Source organism: Triturus cristatus, chromosome 2_2 (genome assembly GCF_964204655.1).
Source record: "Triturus cristatus chromosome 2_2, aTriCri1.1, whole genome shotgun sequence".
Lineage (NCBI taxonomy): Eukaryota > Metazoa > Chordata > Amphibia > Caudata > Salamandridae > Triturus > Triturus cristatus.
This window is the reverse complement of record NC_140582.1, coordinates 206,789,540-206,807,012: the sequence shown is the minus strand read 5'-3', so window position 1 is coordinate 206,807,012 and position 17,473 is coordinate 206,789,540. Positions and strand designations below refer to the sequence as shown.

Genomic DNA, 17,473 nt, shown 5'->3' with positions numbered 1-17,473 from the left:
CTCCAACTGTCAACACCGCTGCTGGCACCCCCACCCTCCCACAAAAGGCCACGTTTGTGCGGCGCATAAAGTCACCATCAGTGAAAAGCCGCGCGCCACAAGCCAGCCTACCACAGTCGCGCGCCAGCGCTCACCAGCTGTCTTCCTCTCGCGCGGACGGACGGGCGCAGTAGACACGGATTGCTGTTTGTTCAAAATCACGCGCCGAGCGCCATTCCTCCCCCGCAGCACATCCCATAATACTGCGCTGCGTCCCCCCTCCCCCTCGGGGATGGCTCTACGTCATCTCGTAAGCACACGCTCACTGCGAGACAGCCTTTTCCATCCAGCCTCAGCACCGCTTCTAGGTGACAGCGGCTGCATGGAAATAGAAGAAGGACGATAAACAAATGTCATCGTTCTTAGAAACCAAAACCAAGGATCTGGTGGCACAAATGCAAAGTAAAAGAAATAGTCGTTTCTAAAATAGAATATGTCCGTCGTTCTTTTTGAATATGAACAAACGTATGACACCGAGTGCAACTTATAAAAGGGGAGCACTGTCCTGTTCTTATGCTTGTTTAAATGTTAATGGACAGTCAGATGTTATCAAAGTTACTACTGATGTCTACGGTAAATAATGTAGCTCTCGAATACCAGCATGGCTATCCTTTTCATGGTAATTTTAATTAAAGGGTATTGGATATTGTAGTCCTTCACCTATTCAATGCTAAGAATTTTTGTAGTTTCGATGTAACTCGTTTAATCAATTATGGAATACTGCACCCTAATTTGCCCAGCCATGATGTCACCTGCTGCAGTCTGTTACTCCTCCTTTCGTAGTGCTGTTTGAAGTATGTACTTATAAGGGGGAGGAGGAACCAGCTTTCTGTGATTTTTCTAGTTTTTATACCAGCTGGGACATTAAAATACTCGTCATGCAGGTAGAAAACCGGCCAGGTGGCAATCCAAACTGCAATTGCAAGTGAATGGGTTGGAATCCTATGTCAGAACCAGAGGCAAGGATTAGGCCTTCTTTTAATTAATTTGCTCAGCCCTTGTTGGTTTCCTTACACATGGTCAGATCTTGCAGTTTCACACTGTTTCAAGTAAATTCACCTCACTGAGCTGTTCTGCCTTTACTAAGTCGTTGAGGTGAAGTGGCGTGAAAGGCAGCAGCTCCCTCTTGACGCTGTCAACCTTCTTCCCCGCCATACATTGTGCATCCTATCAAGATGCCGCAAGCTCCATTTCTTGACACCACATGGGACAAGAGGTGGCACTGTTTGAATAGCTGGATCTACTGGTTGCTGCCACAAGAGCTGCCTAGAGAAGGCTCATATAATTCTTTTAACAGCCCTGCAGCTAGAAATAGCCAGTGTCCAGCGACACTTTCAAGCCTTTTCAGTCTGCATATCCACAACCTGGGATGAGTGGGTCTCCCCCATCCTTCCCTGAAGGTGTTTGGAAGTAATCCTAACAAGCATTGAAAATGCAATAGGTCTCTCCTTTGATTAAGTTAAAGCCATTTGCTTTACTAATGGTATTGTATAGCAAAGCAAATGGATTTAACTGAATGAAAGGCGAGACCTATTGCATTTTTAATGCTTGATGTCTTTTGCACCACTGAACTGGACTGGCCGTAGCGGGCACCGGGCGTTGTCCTCGTGGGCCAGTTTTGGACTGGTTGGGGCCGTTTTTGGTACAGGGTGTCGATTTGGCAGCCATGCTGCAATATTGGCCCCTATACAAGACGCAGTAGCAGTGTTTCCCACCGGAAAAATAACTATATCATTACATTTTAAGATGTATTTTGAATGAAAACCCTTGCGTGTGCTATAGTATTTATCAGCGTCTGCAAAGCAGTAGCGTAAGAGTACGTTCACTGTGGCAGGTCAGTACAGAGGTAGGTTCTGTTCGCAGTACGCGCCTTCCAAAGAGGGGCTCTGTGGTTTGTTTCACCTCTTGGACTGTGCGGCACTGTGACGCAACTGGTCGGTAATAGCACCATATAAGGAATACCTTAAGTGCACAACGAGTGTTGGGAGTGAATTTTCTCTTTTAGGTGGACAGCTGAGAGACCTTACACGGTAAAAGCCTGGGTACAGATGTTGACTTGTGCCCCCAAAACGTAGGCACGCATGCCGCTACCTTTAACTCGCTTCCCGGTAACTCAGTGCGAGAATGAGATTTTAAGAGGCACATTCACAACACAGCAGGATTGATTTAACATAGCCAGGGGCCAAATGTTACTCTTGACTTGCAGCTCCTCCCCCTTCGGTACTCCTTTCTCTTAAACCGAAGAAGGAAGCCGCAAAATCTCGGAACGTAAACAGGTCTATTAGCAACCCCTTTAGTTTCAGTAGTTTCCACGTTTAACTACCCTTCATCTGATCCCGCAGCAGCAAACCGCGTGCTGCTGAGAGCTAAGAATGGGACAAGCCGCCCAGCCTCAAATGTATGTTACTGAGAAAAAAATGATGTGTGGTACACTGGTATCACTTCTATGTCCACGGCAGTCCGCCATAAAAAAGACAGTTTTTTGAAGGATGTGGTATGATCACACTCCGGGTTAAATATCAGAATTTCTGGTTTAAGTTTCAAAGCTGAAACCTAAAACAGTTTTTCATCAGACTTCAATAGAAACCCTTGCCCTAAAGTGCCTTCGAAGCGCGGTGCAAATGGCATGTATGCGCCGGCACAAGGCAGCACAGTGCGAGCCTCCGAGTTGCTGCTGGTCCGCTGTGTAACTGGAAATTGCGCCTGAGTGACAGCATCACCGGCGTTGCTATAACACTGACTACCCAGCGCGCTTTTGAAACAAGTACACAGCGTGCACTCTAAAGATTTCCAAAGCACGTGTTGTTCATGCGTCATGAAACAAAATACCTGCTTTAAAAATCTAAAGTTCACGTGAAATCTAATTACGTTTTAAAATCTGTTAAAGTGGCACTAAAGATAAATGCACTATATGCCATGATTTTAAATACTTGTAATGGGTCTGCAAAACGCATATATATAAATACAGTTCCTTATACTGTACGTGTAAATACATTTGTCAAACGTGTACATTTAAAACAAGCCGAGAACAGAGAAATGAAAAGCGTGTCAGCCATTGTTGACGGCAAATGTGGTAATACGAAAAAGAAGTGCTTTGCGGCTAATTAAGAGACACTGTCTCCCTCCACAAGTAAAAGATCGAATCCCGGTGGGTGGGGCCAAAAGCGGACAGGGTGGCAACCCTCAGTGTAATGATTGCCTCCGGTGCAATCATTACACTGTGTTTTGCATCATCCATGCACAAAACGAGGCGCATCAATCAAAATTGTAGGCGGAGCAGTGACACAACTTCTGGAATCTGATAGATTCCAAGAAGCCCTCGCATGGCGAGAGCAGCGCATGCGCACTGCTAACGCCAGGCAAGACCTAAAAAGGAGAGCGACAACCAAGCCTACCAATGGTAAGTAAAAGTGACAAGCTATCTCAGTGGTACGTAATGGGTGGACTATACGCCCCCCCTCTTTAGTGTTCTTTATAAATCAATACAAAATAGACTCACGAGAAACAACGCATGTGCAGTCTTAGGCGAGACCTAAAAATGAACCTTGTACCTGGCTCCTCCTTGGCTAATGTCTATTTGAAGCTGGAGGGGAAGACTGCTTACACTTGGTATTGACTATGAACGTAAGCATTGCAGAGTTTCTCTCCACTGTCTTTTGTGCCTTGACAATCACCCCAAATGGGAATACAAAGGAGCATGCTTGGCCACCTACAGAGCAATAGTGGTGTGTAGTTAGTTTTGAACCCTGACTCCTTTTCAAAGTACTGCACAGAACCCGTTTATGTTGCTTGTCATGTGATCACAATCCACCTATTTTCCTTGTGATCGGAAGTTATAATCCGGTGCAATCTAACTGTTATATCCAAGACGCAAGTCATTCAATCAGACTCTACTTTTTAATTCACAGTGATGGGATTCAATTTTTTTACAGTATTTTGCAGGTTGTGTGATTGCATTGAAATCAACTGTGCTACTCAATTTGCAAGACCTCCGTAGGCTGCTGCAAAGAAAAAGTGAGGGCCCCATATGTTTTCCCTTCATTATCCCTGATGCGGCATCAGTTGTAAATACCCTTGCTGAAGGTATAGGGTCTGATCTCTGGACCTCGGCTCTTACAGCATGGTCTTTGAGCCACTGAGCTTTAGCAACCCAATTTGAAATGCTGATTTTGGCTGTAGAGGCCTGTTTAGAATGAGGTATCTCCTTTGTATATTTCTGTTGGCTTGTGATGGCTGAACATTGATTCTGCTGCCTGGTGGGTGTTTCCTAGCGCCCATGTGACTGACCTCTTCTATTCATGGATTTGTAGTTGTGGGGTCAAGGTAGCGTGGCATGAAAAGAAAGGTTATGTGTACAAAGCAGTAGTTTCCATGAAACTGTGCCATATCACGAGGAGAGGCCTTCGTTTTGGAGTTCTAACTGAGCCAGTCATTGATTTTAGCTCCATCTTGGGGGCTTCCAGCTCTTGCTTAAGGGCAGAGTGTTTAGCAGCCCACTGTTACTACTTTTGAAGAGCAGCCAATGTCCACTGCAGCTGCATTCTGGTGGGTCAAGCGCAGACCACGAGGTCTGGTCTTGCTTCTGCCAGGTGTCCTCTGCTCACTTGCTGTGCACATGGCCCCTTACTGCATGTGAATGTCTTTGGTGAGGAGGTATGATAACCTCAACAAAGCTGCTGTCCTCTTGTGTAAATATTTTCCAATGGAACTAGGAGATGTTAGCTCCTTTCCTCATTTGGCTATTTGTGTGATCCTGGGTACATTGCAGCATCTTCCTGTTCCTGACTTCGTTCAGCGCTTTTCAGTCTGGGATAGCGCCCATATTAAACGACATCAACTATAAAGCCGCTTTCGATAGCTTCGACAGGGGGATACTTTGGGCGAAATTTTTGAGGTGGGGAATTCCCGCAAACCTTCCGAACCAGTTAATTTTACTTCACTCCGGAACATGGGTCCAAATGTTGTGGCTCACAGGTTGCGCCAGAGAGCACTGCCAGTCCGAGCGGGAACCAACCGCGGTCGGCGGACATGACGGGAACTACCATTCCCATGAGGCAATGCGTGCTGACGCGCGTGACGTCAGCACGCTGGACGCTCCGGCGAAGAAAAGGAAACATCCGGCTGCAGTCAGGTGCCGGTTATTTTGTATCCAGGTCGGAAGTGCAAGCGGAGAACAGCGTTCGGGTAGGGGTGCTCTGCACCAAAACTGTGGTTCTTTGCTGGCTTCTGTCGTTCAGACATTCGTTGGTTGTTTCTGCTGTAACAAGGCGAGGTTCGTCTTGTCTTTCAGGGTCCGAGTACAGTGGCCCCGTTGGATGCCGCATTGAGGCGTGCGGGGTCGCCATTCTCCGTGTTGGTTTGGTCCAGCACTCCTCGCGAAGGGGAGCTTGTCTTTGTTTGTCCCTGCCCTAAATTTCCGTGGCCCCGTTGGAAGCCGAACTACGGCGTGCGGGGTCGCAAACACCTAGGTCCGGTGTTCACTCCGGTCATTGCTCTCAATTGACACACAATAGGGCGGAGGGCTTTAACTTTCGGAAAGCGATATTCCCGCATTGGTGTTGTGGGAGTACTATATAGTCTCCTCAAGGACAGCATCTTATCGTTCTTGTATATTGTGAACTCTGCCTGTTGGTAGTATAACAGTGTGACAGAGGTTCGTCTTGAGAACCCGTGGGGGCGACCAGGAGAAGTATCCTGTTCATTGCCCTGCTGCATTTTATGTGTGTTCGTTTGTACTCCATACAGGGGTGGAAAGGTGACTGCTGGCATACGTCCTTCCCCCCTGTACTGAGAAGAATCCTGAGTTCATGGTAGGTCCTTTAGCTGAGGGGAGTTACGAGGGTGCATGCATAATACGACCTCTGCTGATTAGTATCTTGTCTGTAGGGTTCCAGTTGCCTTGCGAGCAGGTCATTCCAGTCTCCTGTTCCCCGAGAGCATTCTTTCTTTTACAGGTAAAAGGGGGAGCTAGGGAAGAACGGGGTGATAGAGAGAGCGATAGGGGCTGATGTAACCATTGCATGTTGTTCTTTCTCTTTCAGATCTCCCTCCCAGCTGTCCCCTTCCTTTCCTTCCCTCGCCTGATCACCCTTCTGTGTCTGTTATATATCTATCAGACCAAGGGGTTATCGGGAGGTGGACCCCTTACAGCATCGTGCGACTCTGAGGACACTTGGACGGCGACAAAATAACCGGCCCACGGATAACTGTCCTCCCAGTCGCACGGTGGGATGGCCACCTTTGAGGATGTTATAGCTGCGTTGGCCTTGTTGCAGGCTGAGGTAGCTGCCTCTAGAACAGAAACAGCAACACTACAGGCGCAGGTAGATCGCATGGAACGCAATCCCTTTGATGCAGGCTTACCCCGCGCCACCCCTACGGCTCCCGTTGTTGTGGAGATTCCCACGCCAGTTCCATTAGCTACTCCTGAAAGGTTCAGCGGGGAAGGCGGGAAGTTGCAAGTCTTTCTCACGCAAGTAATGTTACATTTTACCTGTAGGGCTAGGGCGTTTAACACAAACCATTCAAAGGTCGCCTTTCTTCTCTCGTATTTATCTGGGGACGCAGCTCAATGGGCAGTCCCGCTGGTGAGAAGAGACGATCAGCTCCTATATGATTGGAATGCATTTCTGGAAGAATTCGAGAAAACATTCAACCGTCGAGCCGCCACGCTCTCGGCCGACAGAGATCTGCTAGAATTGCGACAAGGCAATAGGGATGTTATCTCCTATATTAACGATTTTAGGAGACTGATCACTGAAACCGAGTGGCCAGAAGCAAGCGGCTCTTTTCCATCAAGGGCTAAGCGAAGACCTGAAGGATGTGGTGGCGCAGATCGACCCGCAACCGGTCACCTGTGACGCACTCATCAGTTTGGTGTTAAGGTTGGATCATCGCCTAAGCATGAGAAAAGGGGACCACAGACGGCAGGAGAGACCGGTGCCTACTGTGGAACCTACTAGGGCAGCAAACCACCCTGGTTCCTCAAAAACCGAGCCTATGGAAATTGGAGCCGTCCGTTCCCCGCTCACCTCCGAAGAACGAGAGTATAGGCGGAAGAGAGGCCTATGCTTGTATTGCGGACGGAAGGGGCATTTCATTCGCGAATGCAGTCTGCTGCCCAAAGCTCCACGACCGGAACAGAAAGCTGCGGTTACAAGAACCACCCTCTCGGAGGCGGGAAACGCTCCAGCTTAAAGGAGGATGAAGGGAATCCTTTGAGCGCACTGTACATCCCTTCGTTGGAAGACTTGAAGACCAAGGAAAGAAGCCATTTTTATGTGGACGTGCACATCTTGGTGCAAGACAGGTGGTTGCCAGTCCGGGCGTTATTGGATTCTGGGGCCACGGGGTGTTTTATGGACCAAGATCAGGTGGTACGGCTCGGAATAACGTTACAGGAGAAAAGCATGCCGGAGATGGTGTTTGCGGTTGATGGAAAAATGTTGGATTCAGGACCGGTGAGATACCATACAGGACCTTTATCGGTAAAACAGGGGACGGAGCACCAGGAGTTGATTTCCTTTAACGTTATTCCAGCACCCCATTACGGAGTGATACTAGGGTTGCCTTGGTTATGCCTCCACAACCCTCTCATAAATTGGCTCGAAAAAACCCTGCAGTTTACATCCGACTACTGTCTAGCGAACTGCAACGTTCCCGCAAGAAACCCTGCCATGTCATTGGCAACTTGTTACCAGGTGGCGACCGCAGTCGAACAAGCAGTAACATTACCCGAGGTCTATAAAGAATACAACGATGTTTTCAACGAGGACAACGCCGAAGTACTGCCGCCCCACAGGGCGTACGATTGCCAAATAGACCTGATACCTGGGGCGGTCGTTCCCGCGGGACGGGTGTATGCCCTAACGGAGCCAGAACATAAGTACCTCAGGGAGTATTTGGATAAGTATTTGGGCCTGGGGTTTATAAGAGTGTCAAAATCCCCAGCAGCGTCGCCTCTCTTCTTCATTCCTAAGGCCAATGGCGAACTTCGCGCGTGCGTGGACTACAGGGCGTTAAATGCCATTACCGTGAAGAACCGGTATCCGCTACCACTAATCAACGTTCTGTTGGAGCAGGTAAAAGAGGCAGCGATCTACACGCGATTAGATCTGAAGGGGGCATACCATTTAGTCCGAATGAGGAGAGGGGACGAATGGAAGACTGCGTTTAAAACCAGATTCGGACTCTATGAGTACTTAGTTATGCCCTTCGGGCTATGCAATGCCCCCGCGGCCTTTCAATTCTTCCTAAACGATGTGCTCCGCGAATATCTGGACCACTTTGTCATAGTGTACATCGATGACATTTTAATCTACTCCCAGGACACCAGGGAGCATACGCAACATGTAAAAACCATCCTTCAAACTCTACGAAAACACCACTTATTTTGCAAAATCAGTAAGTGCGAGTTTGGGGTGACGTCTGTGGAATTTCTAGGGGTGAACCTCACGCCCTGGGGGCAGGAAATGTCAGAAAGGAAGGTATTGGCAGTTAAACAATGGCCTACTCCCCACAACCTCAGAGATGTACAGTGTTTCTTGGGGTTTGCCAACTTCTATCGTCGCTTTATCCACCACTTCTCAGACTTGGCAACCCCTCTCACTCAGCTGTTGCGCAAGAAGGCGGTGTTCCAGTGGACCGCTGTGGCCCAAAAGGGTTTCGATGAGCTAAAAGAGGCGTTTTCTACGGCCCCGGTGTTGGCTCATGCACACCCGGAATATCCATTCATCGTGGAGGCCGATGCCTCCGACACAGCATTGGGAGCGGTGTTATCCCAGAGACATGTCGAAACAGGGCAACTGCATCCAGTGGCATACATGTCACGAAAATTGAATTCCGCGGAGTGCAATTACAACATCGCCGAAAAAGAACTACTTGCCATCAAAGACGCCTTCAGTGAATGGAGGCATCATCTCATGGGTGCCAGACACGTGGTTACGGTATATACCGACCACAGGAACTTACAGTTCATGACGGCAGCGAGACACCTAACCCCCCGTCAACTAAGGTGGACTCTCTTTTTTGCGGGATATAACTTTCTTGTTACTTATAGGCCTGGAAAGGAAAACAAAAAAGCAGACGCTTTATCCCGGCAAGCTTCCCAGGCCACTCTCCCTAATTCACCTAAAGGAGCCATCATCAGCCCTGAACAAGTGATAGGGGCGACGTGCACAGATCCGTTCTTGAGAAGTGTATCCCGGAACGTCCAGACAAACCGATGGAAAACCTGGCTGAGAAGCAATCCCAGCTGGAGCTTGATTCATGACATACCGATACGGGGAAAGCAGATACTTCTGCCCATTCGGGCCTTACGTCTTCAAGCATTCAAATGGTGTCATATTCTACCCTGCGCAGGTCACAACGGCAGAGAGAAAACCCTTGACAGGGTCCTGAGGCAATTCTGGTGGCCTTCGGTACGGGAGGATGTGGGCACTTGGGTGAAGGAGTGCAGAGTATGCAGTCAAATGAAGGCCTCACATTCCAAACCAGTAGGTTTGCTACAACCGCTCCCCACACCTAATCTCCCGTGGGAAAACATTTCGGTGGACTTCATCGTGGGAATGCCTAGCAACAAGGGATGTACCGTTATCACGGTCATAGTGGACTATTTAACAAAGATGGCACACTTCGTAGCCTGTGAGAAAATACCCACGTCAGGACAGTTGGCACATATACTACTAGTGAACGTGGTCCGCCTACACGGTCTGCCCCGGAGGATTGTCTCAGACCGCGGAAGCCAATTCACAGCAAACTTCTGGAAGACCTGGTGTTCATCGTTAGGGATAGAATCCAACATCTCCACTAGTTTTCACTCGCAAACGGATGGACAGACCGAAAGGGTCAATCAAACCCTTAAGCAATACTTAAGGTGTTACTCCAGCGCTTCAAAAAACGATTGGGTGGACTTACTATGGTTAGCTGAAGTGGCGTATAACAGCGCATCACATGCATCCACCAAACTCACACCTTATTACTGCACATATGGTTTCCATCCTTGGTTTTCGCCCTTCCTTAATCCAATACAAACAACTAAGGTTCCAGAAGCGCAGAGTAGAATAGAGCGCATTCAAAACACTTTACAGAAGGCAAAAAGCAATCTGCGAGAGGCTAAGCACAGATACAAAGCTTCCGCCGACAAACGCAGAAGGCAGGGACCTGTATATAAAGTGGGAGATTATGTGTGGTTATCCACAAAAAACATCCGGTTCAAACGCTATAGCGTATTCAACCCCAAGTACATAGGTCCCTATCGGGTGGTGAAATTGGTGACTCCGGTAGTGGTTAAACTTTCTTTGCCCTCCTCCTTGCGCATTCATCCGGCTTTTCACGTGTCCCTAGTGAAGCCAGCGCTGGTGAAGCCCAATAAGGCCCCTGCTCCAGTCATTGTAAATAGCGAAGCAGAGTACGAGGTGAGAGGGGTTCTGGATTCCAAGATACATCGCTCCAGGTTGTGGTATTTGCTGGCCTGGAAGGGATATGGGGAGGAGGAAAACTCCTGGGAACCAGCTTCCAGTGTCCACGCTCCTGCACTGGTGGCTCAATTCCACAAGAAATATCCGAAAAAAGCTTGTTTATGTCAGTGCTCTTCGGGGGAGGGATGTACTGTTGTGGCTCACAGATTGCGCCAGAGAGCACTGCCAGTCCGAGCGGGAACCAACCGCGGTCGGCGGACATGACGGGAACTACCATTCCCATGAGGCAATGCGTGCTGACGCGCGTGACGTCAGCACGCTGGACGCTCCGGCGAAGAAAAGGAAACATCCGGCTGCAGTCAGGTGCCGGTTATTTTGTATCCAGGTCGGAAGTGCAAGCGGAGAACAGCGTTCGGGTAGGGGTGCTCTGCACCAAAACTGTGGTTCTTTGCTGGCTTCTGTCGTTCAGACATTCGTTGGTTGTTTCTGCTGTAACAAGGCGAGGTTCGTCTTGTCTTTCAGGGTCCGAGTACAGTGGCCCCGTTGGATGCCGCATTGAGGCGTGCGGGGTCGCCATTCTCCGTGTTGGTTTGGTCCAGCACTCCTCGCGAAGGGGAGCTTGTCTTTGTTTGTCCCTGCCCTAAATTTCCGTGGCCCCGTTGGAAGCCGAACTACGGCGTGCGGGGTCGCAAACACCTAGGTCCGGTGTTCACTCCGGTCATTGCTCTCAATTGACACACAATAGGGCGGAGGGCTTTAACTTTCGGAAAGCGATATTCCCGCATTGGTGTTGTGGGAGTACTATATAGTCTCCTCAAGGACAGCATCTTATCGTTCTTGTATATTGTGAACTCTGCCTGTTGGTAGTATAACAGTGTGACAGAGGTTCGTCTTGAGAACCCGTGGGGGCGACCAGGAGAAGTATCCTGTTCATTGCCCTGCTGCATTTTATGTGTGTTCGTTTGTACTCCATACAGGGGTGGAAAGGTGACTGCTGGCATACGTCCTTCCCCCCTGTACTGAGAAGAATCCTGAGTTCATGGTAGGTCCTTTAGCTGAGGGGAGTTACGAGGGTGCATGCATAATACGACCTCTGCTGATTAGTATCTTGTCTGTAGGGTTCCAGTTGCCTTGCGAGCAGGTCATTCCAGTCTCCTGTTCCCCGAGAGCATTCTTTCTTTTACAGGTAAAAGGGGGAGCTAGGGAAGAACGGGGTGATAGAGAGAGCGATAGGGGCTGATGTAACCATTGCATGTTGTTCTTTCTCTTTCAGATCTCCCTCCCAGCTGTCCCCTTCCTTTCCTTCCCTCGCCTGATCACCCTTCTGTGTCTGTTATATATCTATCAGACCAAGGGGTTATCGGGAGGTGGACCCCTTACAGCATCGTGCGACTCTGAGGACACTTGGACGGCGACACCAAATCAAGGTGGGAGCAGGGGATAGTTTGTCAAGGAGGCTACCAACCACCAAAGGGCTGAAGCAGGGCTGTGTCTTGGCCCCGACCCTGTTCAACCTCTTCATCTCCAACCTCACCACAGAGCTGGACAACTGTAACCATCATGCCCCGAATCTGGGGGGCTTATCTCTTTCAAACCTACTGTACGCCGACGACCTGATACTCCTCAGTCGTACTCCAGTCGGCATGCAGCATTTGATAAACACCACAAGCAATTTTGCAGACAAGAACGGGTTAAGTATAAACCTTGAAAAATCTAAAGTTATGATATTTAACCAATGGAATAACAAACATCAACCCCGATGGTCAATGGGGGGCAGACCGCTGGAGACGGTTGTGGAATATAAGTATCTGGGAGTAATCTTTGATTGGAACGGTTCGTTCATTAAGCAGAAAGCAGCCATCAATGGCAAAGGGACCTCACTGGCAGTTGCATTAAAAAACATCAAGAACATGGCAAAGGGACCTCACTGGCAGTTGCATTAAAAAACATCAAGAACAAAATAACCGGCCCCAATCTTTTGCCTTTACTAGAAGTGCTCCGAGCAAGACTCTTACCTACGATCACTTATGGCAGTGAATCAATGAGAGGGAAAGACGAGGTTACCTTGGACAATGCAGTCGCCAAGGCCTTGAGAATAATATTCAACCTCCTGCAGTTCACTTCGCCAGCCCAAATAAGGCTAGAGTTCGGGATCCAAAAGCAGCAAATAGCACGGAAGGGCACCTATGCTAAGTGCTGGTACAAAATAAAGGGAGCCGTGCCAGGTACACTGAACTCACACTTGTGGAAGGAAATGATGAAGAAAAAAGACAGCCCGGCCATGGGCTACCTTCAATCAGCAATTCGGCTGCTCGCTTTATAGGACCTATGGGAAACTAGCATGCCCAAAAAAGTTTCAAGGACCTGGTAAATAAATCAGTAAAGATTGTACCTCACGCAGAAGACAAAGCAGCACTTAGCAAGAGGGCCCACGGTTGGTTTGTAATTCAGAGCTATGCGAGGGCCAAGCCACAACCATACCTAGAAACAGGCTTCTCGAGAATCACAAAAGAAAGATTCTTGCTTCTGAGGATGGGAATTTTACCCGCAAAGAGTCACTGTCCACCACGGAAACGCACAGACGCAACAAACCATTGTAGATTATGCGGAGACATCAGCGAGGATGTTCTACATCTATTATGCATTTGCAAGGGCTTGGGAGCAGAACGAAGACAGCTATTAAAGCCGCTCCTGATCGAAAACCAGGTACGAACGTGTAGGCAGGCGGTAAAGGCTTGCTTCGAGGGAAGCAATGTTCGGTTGGCCAGCAGCCTTGTTCAGTTTATGAGTGCAGCAAAAGCAAAGCTGTCTCTGGCAGCCCTCTAACAAATTGGTCATCAATTTAGGCCCATCGTCCTCAGAGTAATTTATGACAACCCTGCTTAAAAGAGATCGCCCTTGGTAATTGCGCCTATCACTCTGGTCCCTTTGCGTCTTGAAGCAGCCACTCTTGGGATGTGGGCCAAAAACGCTAACATAAAATTGCTGAATCTATCGTGTCACTCCAGGATCAGCAACATGGGCCAAGGAACCAGCCAAGCACTGACACGGGAATCACCTGGCAAGGGGTGTAAAGAACTGGGCAAGCAAAGGTCACAACGAACTGCAGACTGCAACTGTCAACAAAGAAAATGTTGGCAGCCCCCTTACAGACCCCAATGCTATTTAGATCAAAATCATTAATACTAACTTGAAAGCAACTAGCATTACAAAGGAACACTCATGATCTAACACCTGAAAAACATTGCACTTTTTATGCCACTCTATGCACCTTACTAGTTGTATTGTATGCCAGCTTTTATTTTTTTGTAATTTTATGGATTCACCGTAATTTTTAAATGTATCTAACCAATCTTAGTATTACAAAGGATTAGTTACTTAAAATATATATATATATATATATATATATATTAAACGGTATATAATGTATCTCGGCCCTCAGATTAAGGTGAAATAACTAGAATATGCAAGGCCACTTCTGTCACGATCCATTGATTTTGGAGAGAGACTTGTTGGTGACCTGGGTCGCAGGCTTCGCTGCATAAATGATCTTCTGCCCTGCTAGGTGCTGTGTTTCCAAGCACTGTATCTCTCAATCTTCTGCTATTTCTGTTGTCCTGCCTCTTACCTACCCCGCCTGGTCTGTCTGTGCTTTCACTGCGGTCCGGTTTTTTACCTCCATATCTGGTCCTTCAGTGCTGTCTCTGTCCTATCTTCCAATTTCGTGCTCTCTGTGTCTCTTACCTGGCCTGTCTGCCCCTTCTCCAGTGTCACTGTATCTTATGAGCCTGGTCAGCTCCTCTGCTGCCTCTCACTTGCCATGCTTGAGCCTTCATTTCCCTCCCTCTTACCCGTCCCTTCACTGCTGTTCTGTCCTCTTACCTGGCTTGTCCGCCCTTCACTGCTATTCTGCTTCATATCTGCCCTGTCTGCTTGCTTCCTTGCTGTCTCTATTGTGTCTGCCCATTTAATGCTGTCCCTGCCTCTTCCCTACTCTGCTCTTTCGCTCCTGTTCCTACCTCTTCCCTACTCTCTGCTCCTTCACTGCTGTCCCTGCCTCTTCCCTGCTCTGTGCTCTGCCACTGCTATCCCTGCCTCTTCCCTACTCTGTGCTCTTGTCGCTGCTATCCCTGCCTCTTCCCTGCTCTGTGCTCTGCCACTGCTATCCCTGCCTCTTCCCTACTCTGTGCTCTTGTCGCTGCTATCCCTGCCTCTTCCCTGCTCTGTGCTCTGCCACTGCTATCCCTGCCTCTTCCCTACTCTGTGCTCTTGTCGCTGCTGTCCCTGCCTCTTCCCTACTCTGTGCTCTGTCACTGCTGTCCCTGCCTCTTCCCTACTCTGTGCTCTGTCACTGCTGTCCCTGCCTCTTCCCTACTCTGTGCTCTGTCACTGCTGTCCCTGCCTCTTTCCTACTCTGTGCTCTGTCACTGCTGTCCCTGCCTCTTCCCTACTCTGTGCTCTGCCACTGCAGACACAGCCTCTTCCCTACTCTGTGCTCTGCCATTGCAGACCCAGCCTCTTCCCTGCTCTGCCACTGCTGTCCCTGCCTGTTCCCTACTCTGTGCTCTGCCACTGCTGTCCCTGCCTCTTCCCTACTCTGTGCTCTGCCACTGCTGTCCCTGCCTCTTCCCAACTCTGTGCTCTGTCACTGCTGTCCCTGCCTCTTCCCTTCTCTGTGCTCTGTCACTGCTGTCCTGCCTCTTCCCTACTCTGTGCTCTGTCACTGCTGTCCCTGCCTCTTCCCTACTCTGTGTTCTGTCACTGTGGTCCCTGCCTCTTCCCTACTCTGTGCTCTGTCACTGCTATCCCTGCCTTTTCCCTACTCTGTGCTCTGCCACTGCTGTCCCTGCCTCTTCCCTACTCTGTGCTCTGCCACTGCAGACCCAGCCTCTTGCGTGCTCATTCACTGCTGCCCAGGGTCTAACCTGCTATGTACGCCCTTTGACTGCTCCTCCCGCCTCATACCAGCAGCCCTGCCTGCCTCTTCACCACCCTGCCTGCCCATTTCTGCCCTTCTACTCTCTCCACTGCCCTGTACTCGATGCTTAACATGACCCGGCCACCCGGGGTGGATTATCCCCAATTCCGTCTGCTCAGGCACCGCAGATTAATGTTCTCTGCACCACTGCTCGGATCTAGGTCACATGACTCTTTAACCAACACATTTAGTGACGTATGTTCGCTGAAGACACGAGCTCCTTCGAATTGTGGACTTCTTTGCGCTCCTACTCTTGCCTATGACTCCATGGGTGTAAACTGGATTTGTTTTATTGCAAGTAATTTCCCCAAAGCGTCACCCGTTTAGACCTGTTCAGTGTCGTATAATACATTTTGCTTGGACGCATACATCTGGGAAGGGGGGTGGGGAGAGTTGGCTTTGAAGTTGCCGTGAGGGTTGTCGTATGGTCATAAGCTTCCCAAAATTTGGCAGCTAAATAAATCTCAGATATAATAGAGAGAGAGAACGTTAGTGTTATTATTATCGCTACTACTCGCCACATCCTCTCCCTGGCTCAATCATTTACGGTATGTATGGTCTCAGCTCACTTTCACTTTCGTCAGTTGTGAAAGCTTTCTTGTCTTTATGGGGCCATGTGTTTAAACACATGGCCCCATAAAGATAAGAAAGCTTTTGCGACGCACGGAAGGCAGACGAGCCCATCCAAATGGGACGGCTCAAAAAGCCGAAGGAAAACATCATGAACAGCTCTTTTCCAAAGGCTGGTCACCGTTTAGCATAAACGGTGACACCGGCCAATGGGAAAGAGGGGCGGGGCTTAAAGCCCTTTACAGAAAATACCACAAAACGTTGAATCTCGCCAGCGAGACTGCCCATGGGCACAGCCCACGCCAGGCGAGACCTAATAAAAAGGGGTGTGTACGCGTTCAAGAAGTTTTAGGGGTCGCTTCACACTTTGAATGTTATTATTTATCCTAAGTACCATTGGTGCGAGCCAGTACGAACATGTGTACCAGAGCAGGGAAAAACTTTTTCCAAAGTGGGATTGTAGAGGAGTAGCACAATTATTTTGTGAAAAAGCACTTTTCTGAAGCTACTGATGTTTCATTTCAAGCTTCAGGCCACAAACCTATCCCCACCATTTTAAAGCCAAATTTATTGGGGATCATTTAAGGGCTATTCATTCGCTCCATCTAATTATATACTTATACAGGAAGATCTGGGTTCAGTGTCCCCTATGGGTGAGGTCGCTAATGAAAGCGCATGGGCCTCTGGTCATTCCAAGGTCTCAAAGAAATTCAAGCATTCAGTGCATGCGGAAGTTGCATGCTTCATTCGCTGACGAGTTGAGAGAATTACACCCAGAGGAAGTCAGCTCCTGGAAGGATGAAGTATCCCAGTTTGAGCCTTAAGCTGGCGATTATTCAGATGAACGGGAACTAAATTCCCAGGACTTTAACTGTTTCGGATCTGACGTTGATTCTGGCAGACAGCCTTACAAGGCTCCCATCAGTGGCAAGGCAATATAAACAACCTTTGGAAGAAGGGTCAGATGACGGGGTGAGCCTACCAAACAGGCGGCCAAGCATGCCCTCTTGGAAATGCTTTCCCTTGAAGACTTGGTTCATCACTGATGAGCAGATTGGGCCCCTTGCCCTACAGTGACCCTGTATGTTCAATCCTTGCTCCACAAAGCCCTTGACAGTGATGTTATGAAGAGGATGTAGGCAAAATGCCCCAAACCTTCTTTACCAGGGAAGGTAGCTGCAACTACCAAAGTGGGCCTGAAAATGTCTACTGTTATGGGAAATATTTGCTGCAATCCTAAACAACGAAAACAGGGAATTGAAAGGCAGCCAGGACAAGCACCTCAACCTTGCATTCCTGTTTGCAAAAATTTTGGATTTAGCAATTGTGAGAAGCTGGCCTGGCATATGATGTCCACTAATGTAAGTGGGCACCCTGCACCTGTCCAGACAACCCTTATGGTGATTTAAGAGGTCTTAGACAACCTTAGAAAGCTCTCTAAGTGGTAGCTGTGGAGAGTAGCCTTCAG

The 17,473-nt window shown here is 48.8% G+C and overlaps 1 protein-coding gene across 5 annotated transcripts in view; it reads right to left on the bottom strand.

The window, feature by feature from the left end:
- Positions 1-273, bottom strand: part of LIN54 (lin-54 DREAM MuvB core complex component) — a 497,293-nt gene extending 497,020 nt beyond the window's left edge. For 2 of the 5 annotated variants that reach the window (XM_085641197.1, XM_085641200.1), the window contains exon 1: positions 112-218. The gene's annotated coding sequence lies outside the window, so the exon portion shown is untranslated. Of the gene's footprint in view, positions 1-111 lie in introns of all 5 variants that reach the window. The other 3 variants (XM_085641194.1, XM_085641196.1, XM_085641198.1) reach the window with 3 other exon arrangements.
- Positions 274-17,473: the final 17,200 nt, after the last annotated feature.